This window comes from Arachis stenosperma, chromosome 3 (genome assembly GCF_014773155.1).
Source record: "Arachis stenosperma cultivar V10309 chromosome 3, arast.V10309.gnm1.PFL2, whole genome shotgun sequence".
In the NCBI taxonomy this organism is placed as follows: domain Eukaryota; kingdom Viridiplantae; phylum Streptophyta; class Magnoliopsida; order Fabales; family Fabaceae; genus Arachis; species Arachis stenosperma.
The window spans coordinates 115004552-115022374 of NC_080379.1; the positions used below are offsets into that span (position 1 = coordinate 115004552).

The window sequence follows — 17823 nt, forward strand, 5'->3', positions numbered from 1 at the left end:
TATGAAGGATGGATGTGAGTGGTGAAGAGAAATATGGGATTTGATAGGTGAAGGGTTTTTGGGGAAGAGGTGTTGAGGTGATTGGGGAATGGGGGAAGAAGAGAGAGAGTGGTGGTGGGGTCCTGTGGGATCCACAGATCCTGTGGTGTCAAGGAAAAGTCATCCCTGCACCAAATGGCATCAAAATTCACGTTTTGAGCCATTTCTGGCGTTAAACGCCGGGCTGATGCCCATTCCTGGCGTTTAACGCCAGGTTCTTGCCCTTTTCTGGCGTTTAACGCCAGTCTGGTGCCCCTTTCTGGCGTTAAACGCCCAGAATGGTGCCAGACTGGGCGTTAAACGCCCAACTGCTAGGCTTACTGGCGTTTGAACGCCAGCAGCATCTTCCTCCAGGGTGTGCTATTTTTCTTCCTGTTTTTCATTCTGTTTTTGCTTTTTCAATGGATTTTGTGACTTCTTATGATCATCAACCTACAAAAAACATAAAATAACAAAAGAAAATATATAAAATATAATCATTGGGTTGCCTCCCAACAAGCGCTTCTTTAATGTCAGTAGCTTGACAGAGAGCTCTCATGGAGCCTCACAGATATTCAGAGCAATGTTGAAACCTCCCAACACCAAACTTAGAGTTTGAATGTGGGGGTTCAACACCAAACTTAGAGTTTGGTTGTGGCCTCCCAACACCAAACTTAGAGTTTGACTGTGGGGGCTCTTCTTGACTCTGATTTGAGAGAAGCTCTTCATGCTTCATCTCTATGGTGACAGAGGGATATCCTTGAGCCTTAAACACAAAGGATTCTCCATTCACTTGAATGATCAGTTTACCTCCATCAACATCAATTACAGCCTTTGCTGTGGCTAGGAAGGGTCTGCCAAGGATGATGGTTTCATCCATGCACTTCCCAGTCTCTAGGACTATGAAATCAGTAGGGATGTAATGGTCTTCAATCTTAACCAAAACATTCTCTACAAGTCCATAAGCTTGTTTTCTTGAGTTGTCTGCCATCTCTAGTGAGATTTTTGCAGCTTGTACCTCAAAGATCCTTAGCTTCTCTATTACTGAGAGAGGCATGAGGTTTACACTTGACCCTAAGTCACACAGAGCCTTCTTGAAGGTCATGGTGCCTATGGTACAAGGTATGGAAAACTTCCCAGGGTCTTGTCTCTTTTGAGGTAGTTTCTACCTAGACAAGTCATCCAGTTCTTTGGTGAGCAAAGGAGGTTCATCCTCCCAAGTCTCATTTCCAAATAACTTGTCATTTAGCTTCATGATTGCTCCAAGGTATTTAGCAACTTGCTCTTCAGTGACATACTCATCCTCTTCAGAGGAAGAATACTCATCAGAGCTCATGAAAGGCTGAAGTAGGTCCAATGGAATCTCTATGGTCTCATTTTGAGTCCCAGATTCCCATGGTTCCTCATTGGGGAACTCATTGGAGGTCAGTGCACGCCCATTGAGGCCTTCCTCAGTGGCGTTCACCTCCTCTCCTTCCTCTCCAAATTCGGCCATGTTTATAGCTTTGCACTCTCCTTTTGGATTTTCTTCTGTGTTGCTTGGAAGAGTACTTGGAGGGAGTTCAGTAACTTTCTTGCTCAGCTGTCCCACTTGTCCTTCCAAATTCCTAATGGAAGACCTTGTTTCAGTCATGAAACTTTGAGTGGTTTTGATTAGATCAGAGACCATGGTTGCTAAGTCAGAGGGGTTCTGCTTAGAATTCTCTGTCTGTTGCTGAGAAGATGATGGAAAAGGTTTGCCATTGTTAAACCTGTTTCTTCCACCATTATTATTGAAACCTTGTTGAGGTCTCTCTTGATTCTTCCATGAGAGATTTGGGTGATTTCTCCATGAAGAATTATAGGTGTTTCCATAGGGTTCTCCTAGGTAATTCACCTCTTCCATTGAAGGGTTCTCAGGATCATAAGCTTCTTCCTCAGATGAAGCCTCCTTAGTACTGCTTGGTGCATTTTGCATTCCAGACAGACTTTGAGAAATCAAATTGACTTGTTGAGTCAATATCTTGTTCTGAGCCAATATGGCATTCAGAGCATCAATCTCAAGAACTCCTTTCTTCTGACTTGTCCCATTGTTCACAGGATTCCTTTCAGAAGTGTACATGAATTGGTTATTTGCAACCATTTCAATGAGCTCTTGAGCCTCTGTAGGCGTCTTCTTCAGATGAAGAGATCCTCCAGCAGAGCTATCCAAAGACATCTTGGATAGTTCAGAGAGACCATCATAGAAAATACCTATGATGCTCCATTCAGAAAGTATGTCAGAAGGACATTTTCTGATTAATTGTTTGTATCTTTCCCAAGCTTCATAGAGGGATTCTCCATCCTTCTGTCTGAAAGTTTGGACTTCCACTCTAAGCTTGCTCCATCTTTGAGGTGGAAAGAACTTTGCCAAGAAGGCATTGACTAGCTTTTTCCAAGAGTCCAGGCTTTCTTTAGGTTGAGAGTCCAACCATATCCTAGCTTTGTCTCTTACAGCAAAAGGGAATAGCATCAGTCTATAGACCTCAGGGTCAACCCCATTAGTCTTGACTGTGTCACAGATTTGCAAGAATTCAGCTAAGAACTGATGAGGATCTTCCATTGGAAGTCCATGGAACTTGCAATTCTGTTGCATTAGAGAAACTAATTGAGGTTTAAGCTCAAAGTTGTTTGCTCCAATGGCAGGGATAGAGATGCTTCTCCCATAAAAATCAGGAGTAGGTGCAGTAAAGTCACCCAGCACCTTCCTTGCATTGTTTGCATTTTTGTTGTTTTCGGCTGCCATGTCTTCTTCTTCTTTGAAGAATTCGGTCAGGTCCTCTAAAGAGAGTTGTGCTTTGGCTTCTCTTAGTTTTCTCTTCAAGGTCCTTTCGGGTTCAGGGTCAGCTTCAACAAGAATGCCTTTGTCTCTGCTCCTGCTCATATGAAAGAGAAGAGAACAAGAAAATGTGGAATCCTCTATGTCACAGTATAGAGATTCCTTGAGGTGTCAGAGGAAAAGAGAAATAGAAAGAAGAAGGAGAAGGAGAATTCGAACTTTACTTAGATAAGGTTCGAATTGTGCATTAAGAAGGAGTGGTACTCCATAAATAGAAGGATGTGAGAAGGAGGGAAGTAATTTTTCGAAAATTAATTAAAATATTTTGAAAACATTTTTGAAAACCACTAATTGATTTTCGAAATTAAAAGTAAGAAAGAAATCAAGTGATTTTTGAAAAAGATTTTGAAATTAGAACTCAAAAAGATTTGATTGAGAACTTATTTTGACAAAGATGTAGTTAAGAAGATATGATTGGTTTTAAAAAGATGTGATTGAAAATATATGATTTGAAAACAATTTAAAAAAAAAAGATTTGATTTGAAAACAATTTAAAAAAAAAAGATTTGATTTGAAAATAAATAACTTGCCTAACAAGAAAAGATATGATTCAAACATAAAACCTTCCTCAACAGAAAAGGCAAAAAATGTTCAATCAAATCATTAATTGTTAGTAAGTATCTTTGAAAAAGGAAAGAAATTAATTTTGAAAACATTTGATTGAAAAGATATGATTTGAAAAAGATTTGATTTTGAAAAACTTTGAAAACTTGAAAAAAATTGATTTGAAAAACAAAATCTTCCCCCTTTGCCATCCTGGCGTTAAACGCCCAGAATGGTATCCATTCTGGCGTTTAACGCCCAAAATGCACCCTTTTTGGGCGTTTAAACGCCCAACCAGGTACCCTGGCTGGCGTTTAAACGCCAGTCTGCCTTCTTCACTGGGCATTTTTGAATGCCCAGCTTTTTCTGTATAATTCCTCTGCAGTATGTTCTGAATCTTCAATTCTCTGGATTATTGACTTGAAAAGACACAAAATAAAAAATATTTTTGGATTTTTAATAATCAAAATGCAACAAGAATCAAATAACAATGCATGCAAGACACCAAACTTAGCAGTTTGTATACTACTGACACTATATGAGACACATAAACACTCAAGTCAAGAAAATTCAAAGATCAGAGTAAGAAATCATCAAGAATTACTTGAAGATCCTTAAGACACATGAATGAATGCATGCAATTGACACCAAACTTAAAATGAGACACTAGACTCAAGTAAGAAATATTTTTGGTTTTTATGATTTTCTATTTTTTTTTTGTGTTTTTCGAAAATTAAGTGAAAACATCAAAATTCTTAATGAGAATTCCAGGAATCAGTGCAATGCTAGTCTAAGACTCCGGTCCAGGAATTAGACATGGCTTCACAGCCAGCCAAGCTTTCAAAGAAAGCTTCGGTCCAAAACACTAAACATGGCCAAAGGCCAGCCAAGCCTTAGCAGATCACTGCTCCAAAAGCAAGATTGATAAAAAATCAACAAGCTTCTGTGATGATAAGTTGAAACCTCGGTCCAATGAGATTAGACATGGCTTCTCAGCCAGCCAGATTTCAGCAAATCATCATGAAACTCTAGAATTCTTCTTCAAGAATTTCGAGAAAAATAAATGCCTAATCTAAGCAACAAGATGAACCGTCAGTTGTCCATACACAAGAACAATCCCCGGCAACGGCGCCAAAAACTTGGTGCACGAAATTGTGATCAATACTTTTCAAAACATAAACAATCCCTAGTAATGGCTCCAAAGACTTGGTGCTCACTACCATGGCATAAACACAACTTCGCACAACTAACCAGCAAGTGCGCTGGGTCGTCCAAGTAATAAACCTTACGCGAGTAAGGGTCGATCCCACGGAGATTGGTGGTATGAAGCAAGCTATGGTCATCTTGTAAATCTCAGTCAGGCAGACTCAAATGGGTATAGATGGTGAATAAAGCATAAAGATAAAGATAGAGATACTTATGCATATCATTGGTGAGAGCTTCAGATAAGCGTATGAAGATGCCTTCCCTTCCGTCTCTCTGCTTTCTTACTGTCTTCATCCAATCCTTCTTACTCCTTTCCATGGCAAGCTTATGCAAGGGTTTCACCGTTGTCAGTGGCTACCTCCCATCCTCTCATTGGAAATACGTTCCTGATGCCCTGTCACAGCATCGGCTATCCATCTGTCGGTTCTCAATCAGGCCGGAATAGAATCCAGTGATTCTTTTGCGTCTGTCACTAACGCCCCGCCCTCAGGAGTTTGAAGCACGTCACAGTCATTCAATCATTGAATCCTACTCAGAATACCACAGACAAGGTTAGACCTTCCGGATTCTCTTGAATGCCGCCATCAGTTCTTGCCTATACCACGAAGACTCTGATCTCACGGAATGGCTGGCTCGTTTGTCAGGCGAGCACTCGGTTGTCAGGCGATCAACCATGCATCATGTTATCAGAAATCCAAGAGATATTCACTAAGCCTCAGATGCTTGTAGAACAAGAATGGTTGTCAGTCACCTTGTTCATAGGTGAGAATGATGATGAGTGTCAATCATCACCTTCATCAAGTTGAAGAACAAGTGATATCTTGGACAAAGAACAAGCGGAATTGAATAGAAGAACAATAGTAATTGCATTAATACTCGAGGTACAGCAGAGCTCCACACCTTAATCTATGGTGTGTAGAAACTCCACCGTTGAAAATACATAAGAACAAGGTCTAGGCATGGCCGAATGACCAGCCTCCCAAAGTGAGTTCGATCATCAAAACATGATCAAAAGACTCTCTATATTACAATAGTAAAAGGTCCTACTTATAGAAAACTAGTAGCCTAAGGTGTACAAAGATGAGTAAATGACATAAAAATCCACTTCCGGGCCCACTTGGTGTGTGCTTGGGCTGAGCAATGAAGCATTTTCGTGTAGAGACTTCTCTTGGAGTTAAACGCCAGCTTTTATGCCAGTTTGGGCGTTTAACTCCCAATTAGGTGCCAGTTCCGGCGTTTAACGCTGGAATTTCTGTAGGTGACTTTGAACGCCGGTTTGGGCCATCAAATCTTGGGCAAAGTATGGACTATCATATATTGCTGGAAAGCCCAGGATGTCTACTTTCCAACGCCGTTGAGAGCGCGCCAATTGGGCTTCTGTAGCTCCAGAAAATCCACTTCGAGCGCAGGGAGGTCAGAATCCAACAGCATCTGCAGTCCTTTTCAGTCTCTGAATCAGATTTTTGCTCAGGTCCCTCAATTTCAGCCAGAAAATACCTGAAATCACAGAAAAACACACAAACTCATAGTAAAGTCCAGAAAAGTGAATTTTAACTAAAAACTAATAAAAATATACTAAGAACTCAACTAAAACTACTAAAAACATACTAAAAACAATGCCAAAAAGCGTACAAATTATCCGCTCATCACCTGTGGAGTCCACAGATCCTGAGGTGTCAAGGAATTCTTATCCCTACACCTTCTTGGCGTTTAAACGCCCACTGTGTGCCAAATCTGGCGTTAAACGCCAGTTCTGCTACCTTTCCTGGCGTTAAACGCCAGGCTGGTGCCCCTTTCTGGCATTTAATGCCAGCCAGACACTAGACAGCCCTTTCTGGCGTTAAACGCCAGTCTGGCTGCCAATTCTGGCTTTTAACGCCCACAATGCTGCCAGACTGGGCGTTAAACGCCCATTCTGCTATCCTTACTGGCATTTAAACTTCAGTAAGCCTGTTTTTCAGGGTGTGCTATTTTTGATGCTGTTTTTCATTCAGCTTCAATTTTGTAGTTGTTTTTATGACTTCACATGATCATCAACCTATAGAAAACATAGACTAACACTAGAAAATAAAAATGAGAAAGTGATTAATATAGATAAATAAAATTGGGTTACCTCCCAATAAGCGCTTCTTTAATGTCAATAGCTTGACAAGAAGCTCTTACAAAGCTTCACAGATGCTCAGAGCATGGTTGTGGCCTCCCAATACCAAACTTAGAAGTTGAGTGTGGGGGCTCTGTCTAACTCTGTATTGAGAGAAGCTTTTCATGCTTCTTCTCCATGTTTACAGAAGAAGATCCTTGAGTCTTGAACACAAGGTAGTCCTTATTCAATTGAAGGACTAACTCTCCTCTGGCCACATCAATCACAGCCCTTGCTGTGGCTAGGAAGAGTCTTCCAAGGATGATAGATTCATTCTCATCCTTCCCAGTGTCTATGATTATGAAGTCAGCAGGGATGTAAAGGCCTTCAACCTTCACTAAGACATCCTCTACAAGTCCATAAGCCTGTTTCATTGATTTGTCTGCCATCTCTAGTGAGATTCTTGCAGCTTGTACCTCAAAGATCCCTAGTTTCTCCATTACAGAGAGTGGCATTAGGTTGATACCTGACCCCAGGTCACACAGAGCCTTTTCAAAGTTCATGTGCCTATAGTGCAAGGTATTAAGAACTTTCCGGGATCCGGTTTCTTTTGAGGCAATGTCTGCTGAATCCATGTATTCAGTTCATTGATGAGCAATAGAGGTTCATCCTCTCAAGTCTCATTACCAAATAACTTGGTATTCAGCTTCATGATTGCTCCTAGATACTGAGCAACTTTCTCTTCAATAGTGTCTTCGTCCTCTTCAAAGGAAAAATACTTATCAGTGCTCACGAATGACAATAGTAAGTTTAATAGAATCTCTATGGTCTCTGTATGAGCCTCAGATTCCTTTGGTTCCTTAATAGGGAACTTCTTATTAGTCAGTGGACGTCCCTTGAGGTCTTCCTTACTGGGAATCACTGCCTTTTCACTCTCTCCAGGTTCAGCCACTTTGGATATGGTTATGGCCTTGCACTCTCTTTTGGGATTCTCTTTTGTATTGCTTAGGAGGGTACTAGGAGGAGTTTCAGAAACTCTTTTACTCAGTTGACCCACTTGTGCCTCCAAATTTCTTATGGAGGACCGTGCCTCAGTCATGAAACTGAGAGTGGTCTTAGATAGATCAGAGACAATGGTTGCTAAGCCAGAAAGGCTCGGCTCAGAATTCTCTGCCTGTTGCTAATAAGATGATGGAAAAGGTTTTCTATTGCTAATCTTATTTCTCCCACCATTATTGTTATTGAAGCCTTGTTGAGGCTTCTATTGATCCTTCCATGAGAAATTTGGATGATTCTTCCATGAAGGATTATAGGTGTTTCCATAGGATTCTCCCATGTAGTTCACCTCTTCCATTGCAGGATTCTCAGGGTCATAAGCTTCTCCTTCAGAGGAGGCTTCTTTAGCACTACCAGATGTAGCTTGCAATCCAGTCATATTCTGAGAAATCATATTGACTTGCTGAGTCAATATTTTATTCTGAGCCAATATGATATTTCAGAGTATCAATCTCAAGAACTCCTTTCTTCTGAGTCACCCTATTATTCACAGGATTCCTTTCAGAAGTGTAGATGAACTGGTTATTTGCAACCATCTCAATGAGTTCCTAGGCTTTTACAGGTGTTTTCAGATGAAGGGATCCACCAGCAGAATGATCCAATGACATCTTTGATATTTCAGGTAGACCATCATAGAATTTACATATGATGCTCCATTCTGGAAACATGTCAGAAGGACATCTTTTGGTTAATTGCTTGTATCTTTTCCAAGCTTCATAGAGGGATTCACCTTCCTTCTGTCTGAAGGATTGGACGTCCACTCTGAGCTTACTCATCTTTTGAGGTGGAAAGAATTTGGTCAAGAAGGCATTGACCAACTTTTCCCAAGAGTTCAGGCTTTCTTTAGGTTGTGAGTCCAACCATGTCCTAGCTCTGTCTCTCACAGCAAAGGGGAAAAACATAAGTCTGTAGACCTCAGGATCAACCCCATTGGTCTTAACAGTATCAAAGATATGCAAGAATTCAGCTAAGAGCTGATGAGGATCTTCTGATGGAAGTCCATGAAACTTGTAGTTCTGCTGTATTAGAGAAATTAATTGAGGCTTAATCTCAAAGTTGTTTGCTCCAATGGCAGGAATTGAGATGCTTCTTCCATAGAAGTTGGAAGTTGGTGCAGCATAGTCACCAAGCATCTTCCTTGCATCTCTAGCATTGTTGTTGGGTTCGACTGCCATGTCTACTTCTTTTTCGAAATTCTCTGAAAGGTCCTCTCCGGAGTGTTGTGCTTTAGCTTCTCTTAGCTTCTTCTTCAGAGTCCTTTCAAGTTCAGGATAAGCTTCAACAAGAATGTTTTTATCCCTGTTTTTGCTCATATGAAAAAGAAGAGAACAAAAGGGGGTTGTGGAATCCTCTACGTCACAGTATAGAGATTCCTTGAGATGTCAGAAGAAAAGAAGAATGAGGTAGAGAGAGAATGAGAAGAATTCGAACACAGAGGAAGAGAGAGGGTTCGAATTATAAGTAAAAGAGAAGTGTTAGCAGATAAATAGAAAGAGATGAGAGAGAGAGAGAGAGAGTTTTCAAAAGTGGTTAGTGATTTTCAAAAATTGTAAGTGGAAAAGTGGTTGCGTGGTTTTGAAAAAGATAAGAAATAGTAATTAGTTGAAAAAGATTTGAAAATAATTTTGAAAAGATAAGAAGTTAGAAAAAAGATTTTGAAATCAAAATTTAAAAAGATATGATTGAAAAAGACTTGATTTTAAAAAGATATGATTGAAAAGATATGATTGAAAAAGATTTGATTGATAAAGATTTGCTTTTAAAAAGATATGATTGAAAAATATTTGATTTTTAAAATTGATGACTTGACTAACAAGAAACTAAAAGATATGATTCTAGAATTCAAAGATTAAACCTTTCTTAACAAGAAAGTAACAAACTTGAAATTTTTGAATCAAAACATTAATTGTTAGCAAGGATTTTTGAAAATGTGAAAAGATAAGATTTTAAAATTATGATTTAAAACATGAAAAATTGAAAAAAATTTGAATTTGAAACGAAATTACCTCCCTTGTGTCATCCTGGCATTAAACGCCCAGGATGCTATCCATTCCGGCGTTTAACGCCCAGAATGCTACCTCTTTGGGTTTTAATCCCCGGCGTTTAACGCCCAGAATGCTATCCATTCCTTCTTTACTGGGCATTTTTCTAAACGTCCAGCTTTTTCTCTATGATTCATCTGCTGTATGTTCTGAATCTTCATTTCTTTGTATTATTTACTTGAAAAGAGATATTTTTGATTTTTTGAATTTTTAATGAAGAGAGAGAAAAACAACAAAATGAAATAAAACATAAAAATGCAAGATCAAAATAAGTAATGCATGCAAGGACACTTTGAATATCAAGATGAACACCAAGAACACTTTGAAGATCATGATGAACATCAAGGACATATTTTTGAAAATTTTTAAGAAAAGAAAGATATGCAAGACGCCAAACTTAGAAATTTTTAATGTTTAGACACTATGGATTTGAAAATGCATATGAAAAACAAGAAAAGACACAAAACAGGAGAAGTTAAAGATCAGAACAAGGAAAATCATCAAGAACAACTTGAAGATCAACAAAGAACACAATGCATGAAATTTTTTTTTCGAAAACTTGAGAAAATTTGAAAACATGCAATTGACACCAAACTTAGAATTTGACACTAGACTCAAACAAGAAACACAAAAATATTTTTTTGGTTTTTTATGATTTTATAAAAAAAAAATTTTCGAAAAATTTTTGGAAAATCGAAAAAGAAGAAAAATTTTTTAAAAGATTTTTGAAAACTTTTTGAAAATAAAATAAAGGTTGAAACAAGAAGAAAATTACCTAATCTAAGCAACAAGATGAACCGTCAGTTGTCTAAACTCGAACAATCCCCGGCAACGGCGCCAAAAACTTGGTATGCAAAATTGTGATTCACAATTTTCACAACTCCGCATAGCTGACCAGCAAGTGCACTGGGTCGTCCAAGTAATACCTTACGTGAGTAAGGGTCGATCCCACAGAGATTGTCGGCTTGAAGCAAGCTATGGTCATCTTGTAAATCTCAGCCAGGCGGATTCAAATGGTTATGAGGTTTGATAGTAAAAAAACAATAAAATATAAAATAAAATAAAGTCACTTATGTAGTTCCTTGGTGAGAATTTCAGATAAGCATTTGGAGATGCTTTGTTGCCTCTAAACCTCTGCTTTCCTACTGTCCTCATCCAATCATGCGTACTCCCTTCCATGGCAAGCTGTCAGTTGGTGGAGTCAATGGCTAGCATCCGTCCTCTCAGTGAAAATGGTCCGGTTACGGTTCTCACCGCAAGGCTAATCATCTGTCGGTTCTCGCTTGTGTCAGAATAAGATCCATTGATCCTTTTGCACACTATCACTGCGCCCAACAGTCACAAGTTTGAAGCTCGTCACAGTCATCCCCTCCTAGATCCTACTCGGAATACCACAGACAAGGTTTAGACTTTCCAGATCTCAGGAATGCTGGCAATTATTTGTAGCCTATACCACGAAGGTTCTGATTTCACTGATTTGAATGCTCTGTTGTCCGGAGATGCTAGTCAAACACATGGATCAGAGACCCAAGAGAATATACTCCAGCTGGCATCCAATGACTACATTGAACATCATGTAGATCGCTTTGTTGTTGTCAGGCACGCATATCTTGGCTAAGCGAGTACTGAAGATAGAGGGTGATTGTCACGGGTCACCGCTTCAGTTTGACTTAACTGAATTAAGTACAAAAGTATATCTTAGAGAAGAAGTAGGCGTAAATTGAATGAAAAACCATAGTACTTGCATTAATTCATGAGGAACAGCAGAGCTCCTCACCTTAATCTATGAAGTGTAGAAACTCCACCATTGAAAATACATAAGAACACAATGGTCTAGGCATGGCCGAATGGCCAGCCTCCAAAAAAGGGTTCGAAGAACTCCCAAAAGGTCAAAGGCCTCGAATACAATAGTAAAAAGTGCTATTTATACTAAACTAGTAAACTAGGTTTATAGAAAATGAGTAGACAGTGTAGAAATTCACTTCCGGAGCCCACTTCGTGTGTGTTTGGGCTGAGCCTTGAAGCTTTCACGTGTATAGGCCATCCTTGGAGTTTAACTCTAGCTTTGGTGCCAGTTCCGGCGTTTTACGCCAGAAAAGGGTCTCTGGTGGGCGTTTGGACGCCTGTTTTGGCCATCATATCTCGGGCAAAGTATGGACTATTATACATTTCTGGAAAGCCCAAGATGTCTACTTTCCAATTCAATTGAGGGCGCGCTAATTGGGCTTCTGTAGCTCCTGAAAATATACTTCGAGTGCAGGAGGGTCAGAATCCAACAACATCTGTAGTTCTTTCTCAGCCTCTGAGTCAGATTTTTGCTCAGGTCTTTCAATTTCAGCTAGAAAATACTTGAAATCACTAAAAAATACACAAAATTATAGTAAAGTCTAGAAATATGATTTTTGCATAAAAACTAATAAAACTATACTAAAAAGTAACTAAAACATACTAAAAACTACCTAAAAATAATGCCAAAAGCGTATAAATTATCCGCTCATCAACGTGGACAGAGGAATGTGAAAATGCTTTCAACCATTTTAAAAACTTACTATCATCTCTTCTGGTCCTAGAGAGACCAAAAATCGGAAAGCTGTTATACCTATATTTGTCAATAACTAATGAGTCAATGGCTTAGCTCTAATATTAGAGGATGAAAGTAAACATCAGCGACTTATGTATTTTATCAGTAAAGTCCTTCAAGGATCAGAATTAAGATACACAAAGTTAGAAAAGCTGGCTTTTGCATTATTAACATCGGCATGAGGTTGAGACAATATTTCCAAAGTCACCTAATAATCGTTCGAACCGATCAACCGATACAAAACATTTTGCAAAAGCCAAATTAGGCGGGTCACATGATAAGTTGGTCGATTGAATTATCACAATTTGATATTCAATACGAGCTACGTTTTGCTATAAAAGTACAAGCAATTGTTGACTTTCTAGCTGAGATGACGTATTCGTCTACCGATTTTCCGAGATGGGAACTCTATGTTGACGGAGCGTCCAATACAAAAAATGGAGGTGCTGGTTTGATCCTCACCAATGGAGATGACATGGTTATTGAGGCCTCTATTAAATTCAATTTTCCTATTTCAAACAACCAAGTTGAGTATGAAGATTTAATTGTAGGATTGGCATTAGCTAGGGAAGTCGGCGTAACGGATCTCACAATATTTAGTGATTCTCAAATTGTAACTTCCCAAGTCAATGGTGAATATCTAGTTCGAGATTCTCTGTTATAGCTATACCTGAAGAAGGTACAACATGAAATTTCACATTTTAATTCCTTTGTATCAAGCATGTGCCAAGAGAATAAAACATATGAGCTTATGTATTATCAAAACTAGCAAGTAATAAACCTGGAGGTGGAAATCAGAGCCTAATACAAGAGGTGCTCTTCAAACCTTCGGTTGGCATCTCCAGGTCACAATCTCACACTCTAGTAATACTAAAACTTGGCTAGATCCAATTTGCATGTATTTAAAGCACCGAATTTTACCTAGTGATTCCAAAGAAGCTAAGAATTTTAGAATGAAAGCAACAAACTACACCATGATTAATGGTCAGTTGTATAAAAGAGACATCTCACAGCCCCTATTGAAATGTTTAACACCCTAGCAAACAATGTATGTACTGTAAGAGATTCATGAAGGGTGTTGTGGATATTACATAAGAGAAAATCATTTGCCCAGAAGGTTGTCAGGACTGGATATTACTAGCCAACAATAATGAAAGATGTAATTGATTACGTGAAGAAATGCTAGTAATGTCAGTTTCACGGGAATTTGCATCAAGCTACACCTCAGGAGCTCGTTTCTGTCATTCCAACCAGGCCTTTTGCAAAATGGGAAGTTGATATCTTGGGACCATTTTTCCAAGAACCTGGTTAGGTTAAGTTCTTAATAGTGGCAATAGATTATTTTACCAAATGGGTTGAAGCCATGCCACTATAAAAAATAACGGCAACTCAATGTCGAGAGTTCATATGGCGAGAGTACTGACAAAATTTGGGATTCCATAAGTGATTGTCACAGATAATGGAACTAAGTTCGTAGATGCCAAGTTCTGTGAGTTTTTTAACAAATTGGGAATTCGTCAAGTATTCGTGTCTGTAGAATACCCTCAAATCAATGTCCAGGTAGAACCTGCCAATAAGGTGATCCTTAACGAATTGAGGAAAAGGCTAGAAGACTTTTCGAATTTATGGGCCGGTGAGGTGTGATCAGTACTTTGGTCTTATCAGACCACACCTCAGTCTTCTACTAGAGACACCATTTAAGCTCACTTATGGAGATGAAGGTATGATTATGATAGAAGTCGGAGAGCCTAGTCCAATGTTACTCCTTGGAAGCACGAAAAATCACTCTAACATGGAACTTGTCGGTGAGGTAAAGACAACTACTAATTTGATAGAACAAGCATTGAAATAGAGAGTAGCAAAAAGGTACAATGCAAATGTTAGAGTTAGGAGCTTCCAGGCAGGTGACTTGGTGTTAAAACAAGCTGATGCCGACACTCTAGGAAGTCAAGGGAAACTCAGTCCTGCTTGGAAAGAGCCATTCAGAAATCGAGCAAATCTGGGTAAGGGAGCCTATGTGTTGGAAAATTTGGATGGGTCTGAGATTCTTTGGACTTGGAATGCCATCCATTTAAAAAGGTACTATTCTTGAGCGTTCCTAATGTTGTAATAAAAGGAACTCTTTTCCTATTATTTTAGATTTTTAATGAGGCTTTATTTAGAAGTTATGAATGAAAGTACATCCATAAAATAATTTATTTGATAAATTTCTCCAATTATTTGCATGCGTTATAAATTGTTGAATTTAAATTAGTATAAAAAGCTTAAATACCGACCTAATAGGAAGATAAGCATATGAGCATTATTTTAATAGCAGAACACATCAAAGTGGGAAAATGATGAAACATGCAAACAAATCTAAAGCGATTAAGTGTAAATACTTAAATAAGGTTTGTTTGACAAAAGTTATAATGATTCCCAAAAAAAATGGGAAGAAATTTGTCCATTTGTCCATAAAGGCAAAAACTGAATGCCAAAACAAAAATTACTAAGGGATTTTTTACAAGATTATACTATGTCAACTATCTTTCCATCAATCACCTTCTTGAAATTAGCAAGCATACGTGCGTATAACTTTCTGTGAGTACGCACAAGTGGAAATTCAGCAAAGTGTGCGTACGCATAGGTACCAGCGCATGCCTCCATTAAAAAGTCACGTGGACTCACATTTTGGGGGTTTCTAGGCCCATTTCTGAAGTGCTAAAGGCTGGTTTGAGAGGCTATATTAAGGGCATATTGACGTGGCAAAAATTGGCAGATTAAGAAATTAATGTAAGAGATACATTGCAAGTACAGTTCTTAACCAACAAAAATTTGCTCATCAATTTAGAAGGGTTGTCACAAAATTAGAATAAAAATACTGGGAGTAGGCGTCCCAGGTCGTCTCCCAACGAGTTGCAGAAAGATGTGCTATTTTATTAATCAGAGGTTTTCCAAAATGTTTTTGAGTTCGATAAACAGGAAATTAAATCAGAGAATTTATGTAATTCAAATAAAAATCTTGACCGGGAGTAGATTAATCAGAAGTTCTATCCTTGTTGGATTTCTCTCAAGATTAATTGATAATTGAAAGTTGTTCTACTTAGTTATCCTTTACTGAGTAAAGGAAAGTCAAGTAAGTTGGAAGTCTACTTCTATTCACAAGTTCTGATCCTCTCCCTTGGGAAGGATTTTAATGTTAGTGACTAGAGAGCCAGCCAACAATAAATCCAATTACAATTTAGCTCTTGAGTATTCCAACTCAAGGTTCTCCTTTTAATCAACTCCCAATCAAGTTAGAGAACTACTCCATTATCATGAATGTAAACTTTACAAAATTAAAAAGGAAAATAAGGAAAGACATGATAAACAACAATAAAAAAGATCAATTAAAATTAAAAATGGTTCTTGTATTAATAAATTATAAAAATAATCCAATTATAACTCTGGACAAATTAAGGATATGAAAGAGTAAGCGAAAAGTAAGAAAACAAACTAGAATGATGAAGTCTTGGCGGAGGTAATAACTCTTCTCAATATCCCAATCCAAAAAGCAATAAAACAAAATTCTAAGAACTATGAATGTGTAGAGAGAAAACCTAGATGAGGAGTAAAATCAGATCTAAAAACTAAAAAAACTAAAATTATGCGAAATGAGAATCGTCCTTAGTCTCTGCATGTTCCCTGGCTCTAATCTGCGTTTCTGGGCCGAGAACTGGGTTAAAACGCAGCCCAAAATCCACACCAGTGATTTCTGCAAATTCTGCAGATCGCGCACGTCACGCGACCGCGTCGTCCACGTATTCGCGTCACTCGTGCAGGTTCCAATCCATGCGCTCGCATCAGGCACGCTTTCGCGCCGCTGTGATTTTCTCCAATTCGTGCGGATGCGTGAGCCATGCGTCCGCATCGCTTCTTGCTGGTCATCTCCTCAATTTCTTGTGTTCCTTCCATTTTTGCAAGCTTCCTCTCCATTCTCTAAGCCATTCCTGCCCTATGAAGCCTGAAACACTTAACACACAGATCACGGCATCGAATGGTATAAAGGAGAATAAAAATATACAATTAAAAGATCTTTAGGAAGCAAGTTTTCAATCATAGAACAATTTCGGGAAGGAATTATAAATACATGCAAATCATATGAATAAGTGGGTACAGACTTAATAAAACCACACAATTAAATATAATATAAATTATAAAATAATGGTGTATCAATCTCCCCACACTTAAACATTAGCATGTCCTCATGCTTAGTTGAAGGAGATAAATATGAATGAATAGGGACATATAAGACTTATGCAATGCAATGCAACCTATATATATATATATATATATATATATATATATATATATGATTCTTGTCCACTTGGTCAAAAGTAAGTAAGCTCTTTAAGACAATCATAAATCAAATTCTACCAATTTAATTTATACAGTAAGAACAGATAAAAATGCAAGAAGATAGCTCATGAAAGCAAGGAACATAGAATTTAAGCATTGAACCCTCACTGATGATGTATGTGCACTCTAGTCTCTCAAGTGTATAGGGTAATCATTCTACTCTTCTCTAATCATGCTTTCTAAATTTTGTTCTACACCTAACCAATCAACAACATTTAATGTACCAATGCAAACATCATGAGGTCTTTTCTAGGTTATAATGGGGCTAAGGTAAGGGTAAGGGTATATATGGCCAAGTGAACTTATAAATTGAATCTTTAATTAACCTAAGCTTTCACCTATCATATATATATTCTATATAACTTCAAATTTCATACCTAACTACCCAAAATTTCACTTTCACATTCCATACTCATGTATTAACTTTTATTTTAATTTTATCACATATGTATTGATCTTTGAACTTTAACTTAGTATTGGGGTAATTTTGTCCCCTTATTTATTTATTGAATATTTTTGGATTTTTTTTAACATGAAAATAAACATAGCTTATCAATGCACATAGATTTTTAATTTTTCTTATAGTTTCACATGAGTAGGTACCCAAATTTCCATTATTTTATCATGACACATTCCCTTATTAACCTTTGTTCCCACAATCTTCCCATACTCAATTAACACACAATTCTATCTTAAGCTAACCAAAGATTCAATTGGGATTTTTAATTGTTTTTTCGCTTAAAGCTAGTAATATGGCAAAATATAGAATAAATAGGATTTAAAGGCTCAAAGTGGCTAACAAAGGTAATTTAAAGGGTAGGCCTATTTGGGATAAGTGAGCTAAACAAATAATGGCCTCAATCATATGCAAGCATATAAATATATTAAATATTGGACATATAGGATAAAGCAAAATATCGATTACAATCATAGAGAAGTAAACACACAAGAATAAAATAATTATGGTTAAATAATGTAACCATGTACTTAGGCTCAAAATCTCACGGTTTGTGTGTTCTTGGCTTTTTAAATTATGTTTCAGATACAACTTCAAGCAAATTTA

The 17823-nt window shown here is 37.9% G+C and overlaps 2 non-coding genes across 2 annotated transcripts; both read left to right on the forward strand.

Annotated features, from left to right (window-relative positions):
* The first annotated feature begins 2273 nt into the window (after nt 1-2273).
* Nucleotides 2274-2377, forward strand: LOC130972464 (small nucleolar RNA R71). Its single transcript, XR_009083630.1, has one exon. It is a non-coding gene; the product is annotated as a small nucleolar RNA R71 (small nucleolar RNA).
* Nucleotides 2378-8426: 6049 nt separating this feature from the next.
* Nucleotides 8427-8530, forward strand: LOC130970975 (small nucleolar RNA R71). Its single transcript, XR_009082216.1, has one exon. It is a non-coding gene; the product is annotated as a small nucleolar RNA R71 (small nucleolar RNA).
* Nucleotides 8531-17823: the final 9293 nt, after the last annotated feature.